At 36.9% G+C, this 24,177-nt stretch overlaps 1 long non-coding RNA gene across 3 annotated transcripts in view; it reads right to left on the reverse strand.

Moving 5' to 3' along the window:
• Nucleotides 1-24,177, reverse strand: part of LOC105484626 (uncharacterized) — a 540,758-nt gene that overhangs the window by 454,253 nt on the left and 62,328 nt on the right. The window lies entirely within an intron of this gene.

Below are 24,177 nucleotides of genomic sequence, written 5' to 3' on the forward strand. Positions count from 1 at the left end.
GTTGAGAGCATTCTGATTTTTTCTTCTAGCTATTTAGAAACATAGGACAAATTATTGTTAACTATAATCTCCCTACTTTACTATCAAATACTAGAACTCATTCTAACTCATAAAAATGATATTTCGTACCCATTAACCAACTTCTCTTCATCCTCCTACCCCTATCGTTTCTAGCCTCTGGTACCATTAATCTACTTCTTAACTTTATGAGATCCACTTTTTAAACTCCCACATATAAGTGAAAATCTGTAACATTTGACTTTTTGTGCCCAGCTTATTCTCTTAACATAATGACCTCTTGTTACATCCATGTTGCTGCAAATGGCAAGATTTCACTCCTTTTTATATAGCTGAATAATATTCCATTTGTATATGTACCACACTTTCTGTATTCATTCATCTATTGATGAACACTTGGATAGATTTTATATCTTGGCTTATGTGAATATTGCTGCAATAAACACATACTGAATTTATTTTCGAATATAGATCAGATGGATCTATTCTCTTTCACACCTGAAACAGTTTGAGTAAGCCACAAATTAGTCCTTTGAAATTATACAGTTTGCTCCTTTTTGACCTCTTCTGTATTAACTACCTCATTTATATTCCTACAAACTCATGTGTATGTGTACACACACAAAATCTGATTGTCTAACAATTTTATCTAAACCTCAGTACTTTTCTTTCTTCTTTTTGAGCAATTTCATCTCCAGTTGTTACAATTTCACCATCTACTTTTAAATCTACATCTCTTGCCTTGTGTGATGATTAACTTTATGTCAACTTGACTGAGCCACGGGATGCCCAGATATCTGGTTAAATATTATTTCTAGGTGAGTCTGTAAGAGTGTTTTCCACAAGAGATTCACATTTGAATTGGTAAACTGAGGAAAGCAGACAGCCCTCCTCAATGTGGGTGGGCATCATCCAACCCATCCAGAGCCCAAATAGAACAAAAAGACAGAGAAAAGTTAAATTCATTCTCTCTCTCTCTCTCTCTCTCTCTGCCTCTGCCTGACTGCTTGAGCTGAGACATTGGTCTTTGCCTGTCCTTGGACTGGGACTTACACCATCAGTGCTCCCTGTTCTCAGACCTTTAGACTCAGACTGAAATTTACATTATTGGCTTTCCTGAGTCTCCAGTTTGCAGATGGCAGACCGTGGGAACCTCTCAGACTCCATAATCACATGAGCGAATTCTTTACCATAAATCTCATTCAACACACACACATGTGTGTACATATATATATAGAGAGAGAGAGAGAGAGAGACAGAGAGAGAGATAATAGAGAGAGAGAGAGAGAGAGAGAGATAGTAGATGTATTGATATAGGCAATGAATATAATGCCTTGCAAGATGAAGGAAGGAATCTGAGACAGGTGGTAAAACATGTGTAATAGGAATAATGATTCACAGTAGAGACCAAGGGAAAATCAGGAGACTGTTAAATAAAGCTGAGAAGTTGTTTTGAGTCTATAGGGAAAGATCTTGAATACCAAAATAAGATAGTTGAATACTCAAACAAGATATTTGTATCTTACTCTTTGGATGTTGGGACCATTGCAAGTTTTGGGAAGAGTGAAATAACCAGATTTTAATTTATGGAATGTAACCATGACATCATGAAAGGTAAAAGGATGGGGAAAAAGCCTGCGCTCAAGGTGGATGAATAGTAGGAAACTTGGTGAAGTGAGGTGGGAAATGGTGAGGGCTGAATTATGGATGTGACAGTGGAAATGGTGAGAAAATGAAGGCAGCAACACTGTGGAAGTGGAAGTAACGAGACTGGAAATTGATTAGATGAGGAGGGTGAAAGAAGGGAAAGCGGACAATTTGAAATTCTGAGATTTCTGACATGTGCAATTGAGACTGTGATAATGCCATAAAATGAAATATGAAACACAGAAGGAAGAGTGGATATGGGGAGAGGAGGAGGACTTTGATTCTGGATATGAGACATTTGATCTGCTTCTGGGAATATTCATGTTATGGAGGTCCAGCTGAAAACTAGACACATAGATCTGGAGTTAAGGAGAACACATAAAGTGTGTGTGTGTGTGTGTGTGTGTGTGTGTGTGTGTGTGTGTTTATATATTCATTTTCTCTTATCCTCACATTTTGAAACCCTGGCTAACTAGAATGTCATCTAAGAAACTCTCCTCAATTTCTTGAGTCAGAACGATTGTCCTTTTCATCTTTTCTTCATTACTCTTCATTTACATCTCTGCCATGGTACCTATTTATATACAATTTTAAATGATATGAGGTACACAGTTCAACTCACAGATATTCATTGATGGCTTCCTCTGTACCAGGCCAGTACTAGGAGGAAAAAAATGAGTCAGACAGTGTCTCGCCTCAAAAATTTACAAACTAAACACTGAACTATGGCAGGCAGATTTTGTACCATAAAAAAGATACAAACAAGGTGCTGTGAAGGCTTAAATGAAGTAAATCTTTATTATGTCTGTCTTTTCCACAAAAGGTCAAAAACTATTTCTCATTCTCTCTCTGTTTCTTTCTCTCTCACACACACAGACACACCCCACAACCACTGTGTGTGTCACACAGTAAATATTTTTTGATGCTAATTATTTAACTCAGTAAGTCAATCAAAATAGATTTACTGCATGTTATAGACTGAATTATATTCCTGCAAATTTCATAGGTTGAAATCCTAAAAAAATACACCCAATCCCTAGTACCTCAGAGTATAACTATATTTGGGGATACAACTACATTTGGAGAGAGCTACTCTCTGAGGTACTAGGGATTGAGTGGGTCTTTTAGGATTTCACATTTGAAATGGTAGACTGAGGAAAGCAGATGCCCCCCTTCAATGTGGGTGGGCATCATCCAACCCATCCAGAGCCCAGATAGAACAAAAAGGCAGAAGAAAGCTAAATTCTCTCTTTCTCTCTCTCTCTCTCTCTCTCTCTCTCTCTCTCTGCCTGACTGCTTGACCTGAGACAGTCATTAAAGAGGTGATTAAGTTAAATTAGGTGGGGGCCTACTCCAGTTTGACTGGTGACTTTATAAGAAGCGGAAATTTGAACACACACACAGACACCAGGGATGTGGCACACTGAGGAAGACTAGATGAGGACTCAGCAAGAAGGCAGCTATCTTCAAGCCAAGGAGAGAGGACTCAGAAGGAACCAAACCTGCCAACACCTTGATCTTGGATTTCTGGACTCAAGAACTGTGAGAAAATAAATGTCTATTGTAAAACTAACACACAGACAACTATCTAGAAAATGAGCACATAATTTTAAAATAGGCTATTTAATTTATATAGGTCTATACATTGTAAAAGCAAATATAACGCTCTGACTGGGTGAGGTTTACATAGCCACAAAGGAGAGTTACAACATTGTGTATGTGGAAACATAGGTTGGATCAGGAAAGCCCTATCATTTTGCTACAATGTACTTCCTTGTTATTTATCCCCTACACTGGGCTTTAAGTATTTAAGTTGCTGATTGTGTTTGTTTGCTTGTTTAATCTGACAAACACAATAAAAATCATTTTCCCATACACTGTAGAAAATGTGTGTGTGTGTGTGCGTGCATGTGTGTGTGCGTGCGTGTGTGTGTGCGTGTGTGTATACTTGACTGTACATTCCATTAAGGTGAGATTAGCTTGACATTTCATTTGATCTATGCCATCATAATGAAGATAAGTGCATCATTCCAGTAGGCATTTTAAAACACTGAAGCAGTTTGAATAACATCCCCTTTTGTAACTTTCTTGGTTATTAATAGTTTTGTGCTTTGTTTCCAGTTTGAGCTCATCAGATCACTAAAATTTATACTTTATGTAGATCTGAATTTGAACTTTCTTTGAGAGTACATTCCCATGAAATCTTCCTAAATTGATGCTACAGTGATAATTATTAGATTTTTATTGCTATGACCTTTTCGTTTTTAGACAGGCCTCACTCTGTTGCCCAGGCTGGAGTGCAGCAGCACAATCTCAGCTCACTGCAACCTCTGCCTCCCAAGTTTGAGTGATTCTTGTGCCTCAGCCTCCCAGATAGTTGTGATTACAGGCGTACACTGCCACACCCAGCTAATTTTTGTATTTTTAGTAGAGACGAGTTTTCACCATGTTGGCCAGGCTGGTCTCGAACTCCTGACCTCAAGTGATCCTCCCACCTCAGCCTCCCAAAGTACTGGGATTACAGGCATGAGCCACCGCACCTGGCCTGCTATGTCCTTTTAAAATATACAGGCATAACTTTCAGGTTTCTTGTTCAAATTAAATAAATAAGTACAAACCTACTGCTTCATTGCACAACCTATATTATAGTCTATGCCATAGAAAGAACGTTAAACAACATTACCTACGGTGAACAAAATATAAAATATAACAAATTAGTTGTAAATAAAACTAAACAAATTATCAAATGAATGATATTAAATTATCATTAGGATTTGACAAACTAGTAGACTTAGACACTGTCTACGATCATTGAAAATAAAGAGGTATACTCACTCATATGAGGTTCAAATCAGAGGCCAAAACTTCATTAGCACCATGTCCTGGCTACACAGGACAGATGTTTATGAGCAGCAGATACCATTGTCAAAATTCTCAATTGACTTTGCAAATCCATTAGTTGATATGATAAATTATTAAAGAAAACACAAAATAAACAAACCTAGCACCACTGAATTGACTGTTAATTCCCTTTCTTAATTATAATAGTTGTGCAAAAAGCAACAGATTTAATTGCCACGCCATTAATTTATTTCAGTCATTAAAGCAGTATAAATAAAACCATGTTAGCAGTTAAAGTAGTTTGTTCAAATGATGACGATCCTTCCAATTAAGCTGTCAACTAATAGAAAGAACATTCATGGGACCCACATTTCTCCATTTCTAAATGAAGCTGGTCAGGTTCATTCCAAAGGGTTCTACGGGTTTTTCTCTGCACATAGGCACAAAGCCAAGCTGGTGAGTGGGGCTGAACGCCAGCCTGAGCCTACTCCCTAAGCCATGCATCTATTGCCCTTTGGAAGCCCAGAGGAGGTGCTTTTGAGTAACACACAAAGGAGCCCTTGTGCCCTCTCAGCCCTAAGGCTGCCACTATTTTCTTCGATTGAATGATGCTACAAATTCCACTTATTCTTAGAATCCCGTCTAACAAATATCTAAATAGAATGTGACTCATGAATAATTTAACCATAAGATTCCTTTGAACATGATTTAAATATTAACAATTGAAAGTAATTTTAAAAATTGAATGACTAACTTTTTAGAAAGATAAATTTTACCTTCTAAATATTTTCCAAACCTTAAACTGTCAAACTTTGATTTCACAAATTAGTAGAACAGAAAGGCAATGAGTGGACTAAAAAGATATTATCTCAATGACAAACTAATCATCTCAAGATTGCTCAAAATTAAAGATCAAGAAGTAATCTCTGCCCTACAGTTTCTAACATTTTGCAACAAACTAAAGCTTCTCAACATTTGAAACAAGTAAAGCAACAGAGTATCAGATTATGACCGCTACTTTCCTTCCATCTATGCCCTTTATCATGAGAGCCTAACCATGAGAAAAATTCAGAATCATGAGAATAAACTAGGTGCCATTAAATATTAAGACAGTTTTAAAATGATACTTCATTAAAGAAGCAAATGGCAATATTTCTTTTTTTTCCTTCAACTTTTGAGTTCAGGGGTACATGTGCAGGATGTGTAGGCTTGTTAAATAGGTAAGCGTGTGCCGTGGGCAAATAGAGATACTTCTTTTCAGTCATTCTTTATTTTGAAATTCTTTTTTAAAACTGTTAATCAGGTTAATCATCTAAAGAAAAAGTTTCCAACCCTTTCCTGGATAGTAATATATTTTGCAAGGAGAAAAAAGTGGTTGTCTGAATCACCATTCTACATTTATCCAAAGGGTACGTATCATTTTAGCATTTGCTATATAACTTGGGACAAGTAAGGAAAAAGATTGACTACTTGTGACCATAGCCCTTTAGAAGCGTTTTTGATTCCCTGGGAAACCCAAATTCTTGTAATTTATCAGAATTGTAATAAGAGCAGCAGAATAATATTTTGTTTCTTTCACTCCTCAGCCCCACTGAATTTTGCTAACAAGTTGGAACTTTGAGTTATTTTGGCTCAGAGGGCATTTTTTAGGATGGAAGTGCATTGCTTATTATCCTTTTATTCTTCAGTTCTCTCTTGGGCTTCCTAATCACAAAATATTCATTTAACTGCCATTCTCTTCATCATTAACAGATCAGGTAACTTTAAATAGTTCTGTATTCTTAAGCAAAGGGAAAGTGGTCATTGTGGGCACCTGTATAAATGTTAGTTTTTAAAGCTTCATCAGATAGAACCAAAAATAAACTACAGAGTGTGGACCACATCTCAGAGGTTTAATTAAAACTCAATTAATCACATTATATGGATTGAGTGAAATAAATCATCTGTGATAAAAATATGTGTTCATATGTTTTAGCCAAAAAAATAAAATTCTTGCTTAAAGCAAAAGTTTAATGAATTCAAGTGTATATTTATATGATGTTATTTTTAAAATAGCAATGATGCAGCTATTACTTGTGTGAGTTTTTATCATCTATCAAGAATTCTATGAATACATTCCGGTACACATGTCCCTTCGGTTTTATTTTGATTTTGATTCTCTTAGCTAAGGATAATAACATTATTACCCCTATAAAAATTGTATATGTTCATTATAAGTAATCAAAAACAAAACCATGTAGTACAAAGGAAAATATTCTTAAATTCCTTAAAATCTCAACATTTAGAAATTATTTTCTGAAAGTTTATTAACACTGTGGACATTTTTCCTATGTACAGACAGAGAAGAAAAGGTAGAAATATATATAGATAATTGATTGTCCCACTTGTTAAAAAGATAAGGCAGTCAAGTTGCTAAGTAAATTTATATTAAACTTACAGCCTGGAAAATTATCTTGAAAGATAAATATTTTAGTTTCAAGAGCAAGGCACTGAATACACACAGAAGTTTTTTCATTTTCCAATGATCTGGACCTCGAGATTCAAGAGGCAAAGCCATCAAGAAACAAGTTATAAAGTTTGCACCATAAACAGGAAGTTTAATTACTTTTGAGAAACTGAATCCTGCCAAGCATCATGTGAACTGAGCTTGGAAGCAGATCCTTCCACACTGGAACCTTGAGATGACTGCAGCCCCTAACTAACACCTTGATTGTGGCTTTCTGAGAGACCCTGAGCCAAATGACTTAACAAAACTACACCTGAATTTCTAATCCACAGAAGCTGCTAGACAGTAAATGTTATTTAAGCCATTAAACTTTGGGGTAATTTGGTATATAGCAGCAGCAAACTAATCTATCATCCACTACATCAAAACCTAAAATGAGAAACTGGAATTAAATAATATTGAATTAAAATTCTCTTATAGAAATGTATGCATGGATTGGACTCCCTATAATCATGTTTATATCCTTATTTGTTTCCATTTCATTTTAGATCATTTTATTAAATCTATTCACTATTTTACTGATTCTGTTTTCAGCTGTGTATATGTTCTTTTCATTGCTTCTAATATGTTTTTCGTGTCCACACTGTTTTCTTTTTTATTCCATTTTGTTTATAAGCTCTTCCAGCTTACTTCCACCTCATTCCGTTTTCTTTATGATATTATTTTGGAGATATTGTATTCTCTGCTTTTTTTTAAATAGAGGGAAATTATTTATCTTAACATCATTGAAAAATTATTTTTTCTGTCACTTTGGGTAATTCCCCTCACAATATATGCTCTTCATCTAGTTTTAATTATATTCATTTCCTCATTTTGCATTTGTATGCATAGGTACTGTGCTAGTCATTTCTAGTTATTACTTTTTAAATAAATGGATCTGCTATTTGTTCTAAAACTATATGAAGGAAGGGTTAGAATAGGTAACAGGCAATGAGTGTTCTGGGACATTACATAGTCTCTGCTTAAGGCTGAAAGTCTGTGTGCTCCCAAAATGCATGCACTGAAATCCTAAGCCCCAGTGATAATATTAGTGGGTGAAGTCTTTGGGAGGTGATTAGGTCATGAGAATGAAGTCTTCCTGAATGAGATGAGAGCTCTTATACAAAGAACGACAAAGAGTTCTCTTTCCATCCACCATGTTTCCATCCACAGACAGGAGACAAACACTTATGAACCAAGAAGCAGACCCTCATCACACCTGGAATTTGTTGGCACCTTGATATAGGATTCTCCATCCTCTAGAACTGTGAACAATACATTTCTGTTGTTTCGAAGCCACCCAGTCTATGGTATTCTGTTATAGCAGCCTAAATGTATCAAAAGACAGCCTCCATTATTATACATCATCCCCAGCAATATTCACCATCTCACTAAAACTGCTATTTTCTCTGCATTGGGGGCACATCTTTCCTCAATTTTTAGCACTCAAGTAAATAGTGTGTAATAAAGACACTCTTTAGCAGCGCTTCATCCACTTCACTTCCAAAAAGAAGCCTAGTTCCCAGGTAATAAAACGTCATTTGTCCTGGGATCTGCCTTACTTGGTATTCCTTGGTGTCAAATTGAGTCACTCTAGGAAGGATTCTAGTTTTCCTTACATAAAAATTACTGAATGCTCTTTTCAGAATTGTAACTATTTTTTTAGGACAAATATGTAACTTCCTCAAGGTTCAAGCAAGTATATGATGGCTCACAACATAATCGTCACAATATATGACCAATAAACAGTTCACGGTTTCTAATTTGGAATTGTGGCCATTTTTCAGGTCATTTTTATCTCTAGTTATAATTCTTTTTATTGACTTTGTAGGAAAGAAATAAAGTTAAAAATTCTTTGACTCCATTATCAATAAATCAAGTTCTATTCTTAAAAATTAAAAGAAAAAAGAAGGTAAAGCAAGATGGGCAAATGGAAGCCTTCACCAATTGCCTCCCCACCCCATACATACACAGGAACAGTAAATTTAACAAGTATCTACACACACACAAAAGCATCTTCCTAAGAACCAAAATTCAGGTGAACAATCTCACAGCACTTGAGATCACTGGTGCTGTGATAACTGATGCTGTGATAATTTCGTATCGCTGAAAGAACCACTGAAGAAGGTAAGAAAGACAATCTTGAATCACCAACATCATCCTTCCCCTATCCCCCTGCAGTGGCAGTGTAGCGTGGAGAATTTGTGCATTTGGGGGAGGGAGAGTGCATTGAGTGTGGGACCCTGCAATGAACTCAGTGTTGCTCTGTCACAGCAGAAAGCAACACTAGGCTAAACTCAGCCATCAACTCACCCATGGAAGGAGCATTTAGACCAGCCCTAGCCAGAGGGGAACTGCCACTCATCCTGGTGGTTGGAACTTGAGTTTTGGCAAGCCTCACCACTGTGGGCTAAAGTGCTCTGGGGTTCTAAATAAATTTAAAAGGAAGTCTAGGCCACAAGGACTGCAATTCTGAGGCAAGTCCTAGTGCTATGCTGGGCTCAGAGCCAGTGGATGTCAAGGGTATGGAACCTAGTAAACATTTGTTTTAGGCAGCCAGGAAGGCTAAGGAAGTGCTTGTGCCATCCCTCTCCCAATCCTAGGCAGCACAGCTTGTAGCAACAAAGTGGCTCTTTCCTTCTGCATGAAGAGAGGAGAGGGAAGAATAAAGAGGACTTTGCCTTGCATCTTGGATACCATCTTCACCACAGAAGAACATGGCAATAGACAAGAGTTGAGCAGCCTAGCTCTTGTATAACATATCTAGACACACCCTGGGCCAGGAAGGAACCCATTGCCTTAAAGGAAAGGACCTAGTCCTGGCAGGATTGATTACCTGCTGACTAAACAGCCTTGAGCCCTGAAGAACCAGTAGCAATACCATAAGTAGTATGTCATGGGCCTGGGGAGAGACTCTGGGATGTGCTGGCTTCAGGTGAGACCCCAGCACATTCTGAGGTATGGTGGCTACTGTGAGAGATTCCTTCTATTTGAGAAAAGCAGAGGGAAAATTTAAACAGACTTGGTCTTTCACCTTAGTTACCATCTCAGCCATGGTGAGCGAGAGCACCATGCAGGCTCTTAGGGCTCCTGATTCCAGGACTTGGCCCTTGGATGGCATTTCTGGACTTGCCCTGTGCTGGAAGGGAGTCCATTGCTCTAAAGGGTAAGTCCCAGACCTGACAGCATTCATGACAAGCTGACTGAAGAGTACTTGGACCTTAAGTGCACATCGGGGATAGCCTAGTAATACCTACCATTGGTCCGTGGTGGTGGTGACCATGGCAAGAGGCTCCTCTGCCTATGGAAAGGAGAGGAAAGAGTGGGAAGAACTTCATCTTATTCGGTAGAATAAAGAAGCAGGTAGATTTCTTAGGTTTTTGACTCTAGTCCCTGGCTTCTATATGGCATCTCTGGACCCACCTGGGGCCTGGGAGAACTCATCACCCCAAAGCGAAGGACATGAGCCTGGCTGACTTCACCACCTGCTGATTGTACAGGCTTAGGGCCTTCAGCAAACATAGGCAGTAGCCAGGGAGTGGTTACGTCAGGCTTTAAGTGAGATACAAGGCTGTCCTGGCTTTAGGTATGACCCAGTACAGTCCCAGTGGTGGTAGCCACAGGGGTGCTTGTGTCATTTCACCCCCGAGCTCCAGATGGCTCATAAAAGAGAGAGAGACCTTGTTTCTTTGGGAGAAAGCAAGGGATGGGGACAAGAGTGTCTGCCTGGTAATCCAGAGAATTCTTCCTAACCTTATCCAAGACTGACAAAGTGGTACCTCTATGAGTCTGCAGGAACCATAGCATTACTGGACTTAGAGTACCCACTGATATAGATATGGCATAGATCACAACACCCAAGTCCTTTCAAATACCTGGAAAGTCTTCCCAAGAAGAACTGGTACAAACAGACCCAGACTGCGAAGACTACAGTAAATGCCTAACCTTTCAATACTCAGACACTGAAGAGTATCCACAAGCATCAGTACCATCCAGGAAAACATGATGTCACCAAATGAACTAAAAAAGGCACCAGCAGGCCGGGTGCGGTGGCTCAAGCCTGTAATCCCAGCACTTTGGGAGGCCAAGACGGGCGGATCATAAGGTCAGGAGATCGAGACCATCCTGGTTAACACGGTGAAACCCCGTTTCTACTAAAAAATACAGAAAAAAAAAAAAAAAAAAAAAGGCACCAGCAACCAATCCTGGAGAAACAGAGATATGTGACCTTTCAAACAGAATTCAAAATAGCTGTTTTGAGGAAACTCAAAGAAATTCAAGATAACACAGAGAAGGGATTCAGAATTTTATCAGATAAATTTAACAAAGGGATTGAAATAATCAAAAAGAATCAAGCAGAAATTCTGGAATTGAAAAATGCAAATGACATACTAAAAATGCATCAGAATCTCCTAACAGCAGAATTGATGAAGCAGAAGAAAGAATTAGTAAGCTTGAAAACAGGCTATTTAAAAATACAGTCAGAAAAGACAAAAGAAAAAAAAATAAAAAACAATGAAGCACATCTACAAGATCTAGAAAACAGACTCAAAAAATCAAATCTGGGAGTTATTGGCCTTAAAGAGGAGGTAGAGAAAGATATAGGAATAGAAAGTTTATTCAAAGGAATAATAACAGAGAACTTCCCAAACCTAGAGAAAGATATAAATATCTAAGTACAAGATGGTTATAGAACACCAAGCAGATTTAACCCAAAGAAGACTACCTCAATGCATTTAAAATCAAACTCCCAAAGGTGAAAGATAAAGAAAATATCCTGAAAGCAGCAAGAAAAAATAAACAAATAACATAAAATGACACTCAAATAATTCTGGCAGCAGACGTGTCAGTGGAAACCTTATGAGTCCGAAGATTTACATGAAAAATTTTAAGTGCTGAAGGAAAAATGTTTTACTCTAAAATAACATGTCCATTGAAAATATCCTTCAAATACGAAGGATAAATCAAGACTTTCCCAGACAAACAAAAATTGCAGGATTTCATCAACACTAGAGCTGTCCTACAAAAAAATGCTGAAGGAATTTTTTCGATCAGAAGGAAAAAAATGTTAAATAACCAGTAAGAATCATCTGAAGGTACACAACTCGCTGGTAATGGTACACAGAATATTATAACACTGTAATTGTGGTATATAAACTACTCTTATCTTAAGTAGAAAGACTAAACAATGAACCGATCAAAAATAATAAATACAATAAGTTTTCAAAACACAAACAGCACAATAAACTAAAAATAGAAACAACAAAAAGTTAAAAGTGGGGGGACAAAGTCAAAATGTAGAGTTTTTATTAGTTTTCTTTTCATTTGTTTGTTTGTCTATGCACTCAGTGTTAAGTTCTCATCAGTTTAAAGTAATGGGTCACAAGTTAGTATTTGCAAGCCTCATGATAACCTCAAATAAAAAAAAAAATACAACAGATACACAAAACATAGAAAGCAAAAAGTTAAATCATACCACAAGAGAAAATCACCTTCACTAAAAGGAATATAGGAAGGTAAAAAAGAAGAAAGGGAAGACCACAAAACAACCAGAAAACAAATAACAAAATGGCAGGAGTAAGTCCTTACTTATCGATAATAACATTGAATGTAAATGAACTAAATTCTCAAAAGACATAGAGTGACTGAATGAATAAAAAACAAACAAAACTAAGACCCACTGATCTGTTGCCTACAAGAAACACACTTCACCTATAAAGACACACATAAACTACAAATAAAGGGATGGAAATAGATATTCCATGCTGACAGAAACAAACACACAAAAATAGAGCAGGAGTAACTACACTTATATCAGACAAAAGAGATTTCAAGACAAAAAACTATAAGAGAGACAAAGAAAGTTATTATATGATGATAAAGGGGTGAATTCAGCAAGAGGATATAACAATTGTGTATATATGTTTTTATATATATTATATATATATAATATATATATGCACCCAACATTGGAGCACCTAGATAGATAAAGCAAATATTATTCGAGAAAGAGAGATAGACCCCAATACAATAATAGCTGGAGACTTCATCACCTCATTTTCAGCATTGGACAAATCTTCCAGACAGAAAATTAACAAAGAAATATTGAACTTAATTTGCACTACAGACCAAATGGGCTCCATTGATATTTACCAAACATTTCATCCATCAGCTGCAGAATACACATTTGTCTCTTCAGCACATGGGTTATTCTCAAGAGTAGGCCATATGTTAACTCATAAAAAATATCTTAAACCATTCAAAAAATTTGGAATAATATCAAGCCTCTTCTGGGACCACAAATGGAATAAAACTAGAAATCAATAACAAGAGAAATTTAGGAAACTACAACAAACACACAGAAATCAAACAATATGCTCCTGAATGATCTGTGGGTCAATGAAGATATTAAGAAGAAAATCGAAAAATGTCTTGAAACAAATGATAATGGGAATGCAATATACTAAAACCTACAGGATACAGCAAAAGCAGTACTAAGAAAGAAATGTATATTTATAAGCACCTACAGCAAAAAAAAAAAAAAGAAGGAAAATGTCAAATACATAGCCTAACCATGCATCTTAAAGAACTAGAAAAGCAAGATAAAACCAAAGACAATATTAGTAGAAGAAAATAAATACTAAAGATCAGAGGAGAAATAAATGAAATTGATATAAAGAAAACAATACAAAAGATCAATGAAATGAAAAGTTGTTTTTATAAAAGATAAACAAAATTGACAAACCTTTAGCCAGATTCAGAAAAAAAGAGATGACCCAAATGAGTAACATGAGAGTTTAAAAAGAAGCCATTACAACCAATAACACAGAAATTCAAAGGATTTCTGCCTACTATGAGCAACTATATGCTAATAAGTTGAAAAATCTAGAAGAAATATGTAAATTCGGCCGGGCGCGGTGGCTCAAGCCTGTAATCCCAGCACTTTGGGAGGCCGAGACGGGCGGATCACGAGGTCAGGAGATCGAGACCATCCTGGCTAACACGGTGAAACCCCGTCTCTACTAAAAATTACAAAAAACTAGCTGGGCGAGGTGGCAGGCGCCTGTAGTCCCAGCTACTCGGGAGGCTGAGGCAGGAGAATGGCGGGAACCCAGGAGGCGGAGCTTGCAGTGAGCTGAGATCCGGCCACTGCACTCCAGCCTGGGCAGCAGAGCAAGACTCCGTCTCAAAAAAAAAAAAAAAAAAAAGGAAATATGTAAATTCCTAGACACATAAAACCTACCAAGATTGAAGCATGAAGAAATCCCAAACCTGAACAGACTAATAACAAGAAACAAGATTGAAGCCATAATAAAAAGTCTCTCAGTGAAGAAAAGCCCAGGACCTAATGGCTTCACTGCTGAACTCTACCAACCATTTAATCCTTTTCCTATTTGCCCAAAGAATACTGACTAGCAGCACTTGGAGCTACAGTGTTTCCCCTGAAATAATTTTACCAGAAAATATCTTGCTTTCATTATTATTTTTGCGACACTCTAGTGTATCAACTTCAGAAAGAAAAAACGTCATTCTATTTATCGCATTCTGGTAAAATAAGAGTAAAGAATAAAGTAATTCTTGACAGCTAAAAATGTCCAAACCTAGAAAACGTGGAATTCCTATGCATGATGTTCACATCATTCTTGAACAGTTGTTGGCTGAAGGTTTATTTGATGAATCTAATTATTCTGAAATAGATGATTCTGATGATTCAGACTACTCTGATATTAGTTCTGTTTACAAATAACTTCATGAACAGGTTATATATTTTATTTTCACCTTGCAAATTAGTCAGATTTTCTTCAGCCTCTGAAAGCATGTTTATGTATAATAAAATTAAATGAACTCTGGCAGCGAGCTATACTTTTCTTTTACTAAACAGGTAAAGGAATAAAAAAGAACTAATACCAACCCTACTCAAACTATTCTCAAAAATAAAGAAGGAGGGAATACTTCCAAATTCATTCTATGAGGTCATATTATTCTGATGCCAAAACCATCAAAGACACACCACAAAAAAGAAAACTACAGACCAATATCCCTGATGAATATGGATACAAAAATCTTCAACAAAATACTAGCAAACCAAACTCAACAACATGTTTAAAAGATCATTCATCATGAGCAAGAGGGATTTATCCCAGGGATGTAAGGATGATTCGACTTGTAAGAGCTCTCACAAAGTCAGTCTTTAGAGACTAAAACAAGTCTCTTCTTCTTCAAATGTGCAGCCATCAACGTAAGGCAACAAAAAACATAAAAATCTAAGGAGATATAACACCATCAAAAGACTTTGGTGACCCTAAGTAAATGGAGATACGTAAACTATTTGACAAAAAAGTTTAAAATAATTGCTTTAAGGGCATTCAGAGAACCTCAAAAAATACAGAGAAATAATTTCATGACACAAAAAAAAATGACCAAAATTAGAAATTTAGCAGAGAGATCAAAATTTTTTTTTAAAAAGCAGGAATTCTGGAACTAAAAATTATAAATAATGAAGTTAAAAAAGTAATAGAAGGCATCGATAGCAGAACTGATTAAGCTAAAAAAGAATCTGTGAACTCAAAGGCAATTTATTTTAAAATATGCAATCAGAGAGAAAATATGAAAAAGGAATGAAGAAAGTTTATAGGATTCATGGGACAGCATTGAAAGAGCAAATGTTTGAGTTATAAGAGTGCATGAAGAAGAGAAGGACAAAGGGGTAAAAAAATTATTTTCTAAAATTAATTGCAGAAAATTTCCCAGTTTGGAAAAAGTTATAAATATTCAGGTACATGAAGGTCAAAGGTCTCTAATCAGATTTAATCCAAACAAGATGACACCAAAATAATCAAACTGTTGAAAATCAGGACAATGAGAGGATACTGAAGGCACCAAGAGAAAGGAAATAAAAACACATAAGGGGAAAACAATAGGGCTAGCAGTAGGTTTCTCAGCAGAGATGTTAAAGGCCAGATGAGAGTAGGATGATATATTCAAAGTGCTGAAGAAAAAACTGCCAAGCAAAAATGTGTTGCCCAGCAAAACTGTCCTTCAGAAATGAAGAAACAAAGACTTTCTCAGGCTAACAGAAGTTGAGGGAGTTTACCACCACCAAACCTGTCTTATAAGAAATGCTGAAAGGAATTCTTCAATCTGAAAGAAAAGAATGCCAATAAGTAACATGAAAACATACGAAAGTATAGAATTCACTAGTGAAAGTAAGTACACAATAAAATTCAGAATACTCTGATACTATAATGAAAGTGTGCAATCATTTGTGTCTTTAGAATAAAGTATAAAAGACACAACTGTTAAAAATAATAATAGCTGCAATAATTTGTTAAGGGTAACACAATATAAAACCATGTACATTATAACACTGAAAAATTTCAATGTGGGTGTGGGGTGGAGTAAAAGTATAGAGTTTCTTTTAAAACATAATCAGGTAAGTGTTATCAGCTTAAAATAACCTGTTATAACAAGATGATTTTTAAGTCTCATATTAGTCACAAAGCAAAAAACCTATAGTAATTACACAAAATATAAAAAATAAGTAATAACTGGCCGGGCGCAGTGGCTCATGCCTGTAATCTCAGCACTTTGGGAGGCCGAGGCGGGCGGATCATGAAGTCAGGAGATCAAGACCATTTGGCTAACACGGTGAAACCCCGTCTCTATTAAAACTATAAAAAAAATTAGCCGGGCGTGGTGGTGGGCGCCTGTAGTCCCAGCTACTCCCAGATACTTGGGAGGCTGAGGCAGGAGAATGGCGCAATCCCGGGAGGAGCTTGCAGTGAGCTGAGATCCGGCCACTGCACTCCAGCCTGGGTGACAGAGCAAGACTCCATCTCAAAAAAAAAAAAAAAAGTAGTAATTGAGGGATCTGAGATAAAGAAAATTAAGTGTCCAGAAAACTAAATCAGATTTTAATATGTTACAACAGCCAGAAGAAAGTTCGTATTTTTTAACAATAGTACCCTTTTCACAAAAGTGCACACAATATTTTTGTGAGTCAGCTCTATGTTGTCTTGAGAATTTAAAGGAACATTTTGACCTAGAGTACATAATACCTTAAAACTACATCACAACTCAATTTTTAATACTTTTTATTAATCTTCTATAAAATGGTACATTTCTAAAATAATGACAGTTTTAATTAATTAATGGAAGACTTTCAATATTAATATGGTTTCCAATTAAATATTTTTAAATGCTTAATATTTTTATTTATTCTCTTTTTATAAAACTAATTTCCCAAGTTTCTATTATTCAATACTAGATTATATAATCAAGCTTGAAATTAGTCATCATGTCAGCTTCTTGGAGTTTATTATAATTAATATTTAAATACACTGTGCCAAATGTTAGAATTGTTTAATAGAGAAAGTAACATAATAAAAATGCTGAACTATCATCACTAATTCCAAATCAATAATGGAAAATAATTCCAAATGACCTGTGAATAGTGTCATTTGTAATTAATATCTGGTTTTTCCCCTGATTTTTTTTTATCATGCCCGTAAGGTAATAAGCCAGAAACCAGACAGCCTTCCCCAAAATATCACACGTTCCTCAAAACATGTGAAGAAGCTCTTTGTTATGGACTAAAAGTTGCCCCACCTTTGGTACTTGCCCTTAAATTGCTTCATTTTTCATCTGTTGTAGTAGATCAAGTCAAGTCCAATTATGAAGCCTTCATTTATCTAAAAGTTCCACTGATTATTTGCTGCGGTACATGTGACTCAAGAACACATTTACTTAATCTCCAAACTTTCCCTCTATTTCTCATGTCAGAAAGTACCAAGTAAGGAAATGGAAAATCATAACAGTAGAAGGCTGCTTGCCAAAATTAGCGAATGTGAATTACAATGACACTCCAGATCCAAAAATAGACTGAATTTTAATTATCTCCTTTGAAGGAAAATAAAATAACAATGATATCTAAATATATGTCTCAAATAAGGCATCTGTTTTCAGGAAATAAGAAATAATAGAGTACTATTTGAAAATGCTTCCTGGTACCCAGTGAGGCTGTATTATAAACAGCCACAGTTGGATCTCTGCTTCAGGCATTGCTGGGAGCCAGAACAGAGTGAACTTATCAGAATAGACTATCTACATCTCCTATTCTACTCCTTTTATTCTCTCCACATAAATAACACACACAATAAATTTAGATCTCACAAATAGGTGCTAAAAGGGTCAGCTCTCAACAATATGCATTTTATCATAAACACTGCATGGTTTTAATTTCTACCAGCCAACTCAGTTCAAGATTGAACCAGTCTTGACGTAATATTAGGGGAGTTAAATTATTCTTTGAGCTTCATTTCTGCTCGGAAAGATTGAAGAATCTATTAGTGACACTTGATATTGTTCCCATTTTTTTTTTTTTTTTGAGACAGAGTCTCGCTCTGTCGCCCAGGCTGAAGTGCAATGGCGTGATATCGGCTCAGTGCAAGCTCTGCCTCCCGGGTTCACGCCATTCTCCTGCCTCAACCTCCCAAGTAGCTGGGACTACAGGACTCCCGCCACCGCACCCTGCTAATTTTTTTGTATTTTTAGTAGAGATGGGGTTTCACCGTGTTAGCCAGGATGGTCTCGATCTCCTGACCTCGTGATCTGCCCGCCTCGGCCTCCCAAAGTGCTGGGATTACAGGCCTGAGCCACCACGCCCTGTGAACGGATGCTGTTTGGACACCAAGCTGCTATGCGCACCTCTTGAGGCACACACTGATAAATGGGGCTTATTCCTCAGAACCAGACAACCATCCAAAATGTGTCAACTTACACCATGGCCCTTTCTCACAAGTTTGTTACAGAGTTATGGTCAGAGTTCTTGTTGAAAGACTTCATAAAGTTGTTTTCTATTGTTGATTAATTTCCCACAAGAAAAAAAAAATAGTAAATTCCCAGCTTGATAATTTCACTAACTTTTAAAATGATGTTCTTTAGAATTCATATTCAGACTGTAGCCCGGTGTACCACCTCTTTCCATACTCCAAGAAAGTATCCAGATAGTGTACAGTTGAAGGGCTTAGGCTTGCACAGGCCTGGGTACGAAGCCATCCTCTGGAGTCAGGCTGCCTACTTCAAATCCTGGCTCAGAAAATGACCAGTTCTGTGACCATGAGGAAGCTCTTTAGTCTCCATACCTTGGTTCTTCCAAATGTATGGGAAAATGAGGACCATAATGGAATTGTTCTGAAGATTAAATGAAATTACCCACATGAAACTATTAGTAAAGCAATTGAAATGTTTCTCCCTCATGTATTTTTTTTATTTTCATTCTACAAATCTTGTCATAAAATCCATGGAACACAAGTTACGTTGTATGTGATTAAACTGGCAAACTAGAGGAGGCAAAATCTGCATGATTCTTAACTAATTTAGTTCTTTTAAACAAATACCAAAGTGTACTGTCTATGGAGGAACCCTAAGGGGCAAAAGCAACTGCTTCCCTCTGTGTGTGCTGGAGTTAACAGAATGCTTCAGGATGCTCAGTCATACTGGGAGAAACGATGCATTCAATAATGCTTTTCTCAAAAATCAGAGAAAACATTTGTATTTTAAGTGGTATCCTAAATCAATTTTGCAGCATATTTTTAATAAATCAGCTTTGAAAAGCCCTCTATTGTTTAAATAATAGACAATACGAGCTGTGTGCTTACGAAGACAATCATTCACTTATGTACCAGTTTAATTTCGACATCATAGTCTGGCATTAATTCAATAGAAGCTCTTTTCTCCTTTACATGAGGTGTGATACTTAAATCTTACTAAATTATAACAGTCATTAAAATAAGAGAAAATATTGTATACTGTCAACCTACAATAAATACACTAACACATCAGTTACTTGTCTATTTAGAGGTGGGGGTCTCACTTTGCTGCCCAGGCTGGAGTGCTATAGATATTCACAGATGGGATCACAGCCTACTACAGGCTTGAACTCCTGGGATCAAGTAATTCTGCTGCCTCAGCCTCCCAGCTAGCCAGAACTACAGGCATGCCATTGCACCCAGCTATGTGTGTCTAATTATTAATGGCCCATTGATTAGTAAATTCCATGTCATTGTTCCAGCAGATCCTTGAGTCACTGTAGCTTCATGACTGAGAATTAAGGCCAAGCCAAATTCCTCCTAAAACACTACATAATCGTGTGTCTGACCCTCTCCCCAAACTGCAACATATACCAATGATGAACTCAAGAATCACAGCACTCTCTGCTTAAAGATTACCATAACCCTTTCCAAATTAACAGCATGCTCAAATGTTTTACAAAATTCTAATACAATGAAACCTACAGAGGCTTATTCATATTTTTCATGAAAAAAGTAATGTAACAAATTCCATATTATGAAAAGAGCATAAGACTAAAAGACAGAAGGTTCAAATTCTAATCCCAGTTTATCATTAACTTGATGAGTGACATTGAGTAAAAGCACCTGACCTTGCTGTACCTCAACTTCCCTATCTTAAAAGGTGAACATTATAGTACTTGTCCTACTACTGCAACTGGTTGTTGACCAAATTAAATATAATAAATTATATATATTATAATAAATATATTATGTATAGTATATTATATTATATGTTATATTTATTATGTAATATATAATTTATTATAAATATATTTATTATAAATATAATAAATTATATTTAACTTATTTTCAAATATATATTTCAAATACATATTTATCTTCAAATCATGTATATATTTGAAAATTGTGTTGTACAAATGTAAAATATTACTGTCAATTTTCTTAAACATTTTCATTCCTTCTATAGCATGTCTCTGTTGCCAATCATATCATTGCATGATGTTCTCCTAAGAGCTCTTTATTCTTACCAATGACCCAAGGAGTTGTAATGCTGCATTGTAAAAATTTGCCATTTAAGGATATTTTTAAGGTAACAAATTGGCATCTTGGCTATCAATCTATAATATAATATAACATAATCTTGATGTTTCCTGCTTTCTGTAAATATTATCTTCCAGCATTACCTTGAAAGAGTAATTTCTAAATTTTACTGATTACAGTTCTATTTCACAGGAAAATGACATAAGAGAATACAGAATTAGCTTAATATGAAAATATTTTCTGGGCCAGGGATTTGGATCTCAAGTTGCAGGTGTGAAATTCTCATTTTCTTTTTTGGTTTTTTGTTTTTTCAATGTCTTATTCTAACACACCAAACATATATATGAAGAGAAAAAACAAGTAAACAACAGAGAGTATGGTAGCAAAAGCCTGGGTTTGTAGCTGCTGATTTCAAGTCTGGCTTTACTACTTACTAGCAAAGGGTAAATAATTTCACCTTGCTTAATCTAAGTTTCCTTATAGGTAAAATAGGTACACATTTTATATAACAGTTATAAAGTTTAGAAATACAGCCAAAACATCTAGTTTTCATAAACTTGGAAAACAGTATCGCATGATATTCCAAATGCAACACTGAGCACTTATGTGCTCCAGTGAAAAGAAACCTTCTTTTCTTCAGGCTCCAACTCTCTTAGCCCTTTAAGCTTCAGCATCTTCAGAGTTACTTGTTCATATCCCAGGGTTGATGCTGGTTATTCTTGACAGCTGCAAAAAGAGCAGAAACTGTAACACCAGGCATGGTGGCTCACACCTGTAATCCCAGCACTTTGGGAGGCCGAGGCGGTGGATCACCTCAGGTCAGGGGTCTGAAACCAGCCTGGCCAACATGGTGAAACCCTGTCTCTACTTAAAATACAAAAATTAGCCAGGCGTAGTGGTGGGTGCCTGTAATCCCAGCTACTCGGGAGGCTGAGGCAGGAGAATCACTGGAATGCAGGAGGCAGAGGTTGCAGAGATTGCACCATTGTACTCCAGCCTGGGCAATAAGAGTGAAACTCCCTCTGGAGAAAAAAAAAAGAAAAAGCAGAAACTAAGATGTATGAAATTCTGGGAGGAAGACTTAACTTCTTGCTCAAATACTGACCACTCCAGAAGCAGGCTTCCCATGAACTACCATATTTTCCTGCCACCTGGGAATTAGCACATCTCCAGTTTGTTTAGGGGTCCAATCCTGAGATCCAGCAATTGCTCCCACAGAGGCAGGAGAGAGCTCTGAGTTACAAGCTGTTAAAAAAAAGCCGGGCGCCGTGGCTCACACCTGTAATCCCAGCACTTTGGGAGGCCGAAGCAGACGGATCACGAGGTCAGGAGATCGAGACCATCCTGGCTAACACGGTGAAACCCCGTCTCTACTAAAAATACAAAAAATTAGCCGGGGATGGTGGCGGGCGCCTGTAGTCCCAGCTACTCGGGAGGCTGAGGCAGGAGAATGGCGTAAACCCGGGAGGCGGAGCCTGCAGTGAGCTGAGATCCGGCCACTGCACTCCAGCCTGGGCGACAAAGCGAGACTCCGTCTCAAAAAAAAAAAAAATAAATAAATAAATAAATAAATAAATAAATAGGCAAGAGTAACAAGAGGAGAGGTTGGCGATCTAGGAACAAGGTCATTTGTGGCCCAAAGTGATCTTAGTGCTATGTACTGACATGGCTGTTGCTACAGTGACCATCTGCCGTGAAGATGGGGCTTGGCAGAGAACATCTCTCAGTACCTCCCATTTCACTGTCCCTAAAGCAGAAGCTGGGTGTCACCATTTGTTAAAATTGGGGAAGTCTCGGAGGTGTGGGTTCATCAGAACAATAGCCACTGTTGCTTGTGGTCACAGTCACTGAAGCGGGGGTCCTGGTCGCTTCTCCAACAGCTGGGAAGCAGCCCCTAGCAATTTCCTCAGGATATAGTAATTCGTCAAGGTTTCATAAATGCTCCTTGTGTAAAAGACAGGTTCAGACAGGAGTATTTCATGACAAAATTGGCCTGAGTACAAAGTGTAATAAGGTCTTTGATTCACTATCAAAGACACTCATCGCCTCAGAACCAGTGCTTCCTTTCTACCTGAAGCTGGTGAAGGCAGAGCCTCGCTCACTGGCCACATCCAGTCCAAGGATAAATTCACTCTCAGGATCCTCACTGCTCTTTCTTATAATCAAGCTGCAATAAAGGTTACAAGTTCAGTAAAAATGTTAAATCACTGAATTTCAAAAGGATTGCATCAGTGTGGGCCCCTTTCCTTGGAGAAAGTTCCTCTACATCTGTGTAAATTTATGGATATGGACAGATTCTAGAATGGAGGGTTTCTTCCAGTGCCCCTGGGGAAACAACTAAACTCTGTAGTCCAACAGGTACCAGAGAACTGGAGTAAAATCTACTCCCTCCATTCTAAGCAGATATGCTAGCGCAGCTAAAATGTCTTTTTCAAAGACAATATATATAATATGTCCTGCACATCATACATAAGTGTTCAACAAAAGGTAGTTATTGTTATTAGAAACATAAAAGCACAGTGTGCAGTTTCTGCTGAGCAGCTCCTAACTGGATATAGGAATAACCATGTAGAATGGCAATCAGCATTTAGTTCTCTTTCTTTAGCCTCCTACATATTAATTGAAAAAAATCAGAACTGAGGTCAGTACAACAAAGACTTTTATAATAGTCCAGGTTAAATTCTTTCTATTTTTCCCCATCTCTAAATTTTCCATTTGCGAGTACACAACTATAATGTGTTGACTAATAACATAAAATGATAACAGTGTGTATTTTTGTCAGTAAGTAGAACTGTTCTGCCTCTAAAGATTCTCGGAAAAGAAAAAAAAAAACAGACAAAGCTCATAAAAGTAGGATAAATTGAAAGCAAAGACTTGTTCTCTGGAAAAATTCTTCAACTGTGTATATATCCTCCAGTCCCTTACAACCAAAACAGAAGACCACACACTTCTTTTAATCCTAGAGTCTAAAGGCTGAATCCTAACTCCCTTTCATTTGTCCAAAGAGACTGGTAGACAGAAGGTATTCTATAATAAAATATGCTTAATCAATTGGAATCTAACTGGCATTAGCATTCCAGGCTCTGGTCCACTCTGGAGACATAGAAGAAAGTGGATAACAAGGACACATACCCACAGCTCTGTTTCACAAAATGCATGAAATATAATAATAATAACAGTTCACACTTACATAACGCTTACTGTGTGCCAGGCATTTCTCGAAGCAGTGTGTGTGTGTGTGAATGAGTGTGTATCATATAATCTTGACAATTCTATGAGAAAGTTGCTATTACTTCCCATCTTTACAGATTGGAAAATTAAGGCCCTTAGGTC

The sequence above is a fragment of the Macaca nemestrina genome, chromosome 1 (genome assembly GCF_043159975.1).
Source record: "Macaca nemestrina isolate mMacNem1 chromosome 1, mMacNem.hap1, whole genome shotgun sequence".
NCBI lineage: Eukaryota > Metazoa > Chordata > Mammalia > Primates > Cercopithecidae > Macaca > Macaca nemestrina.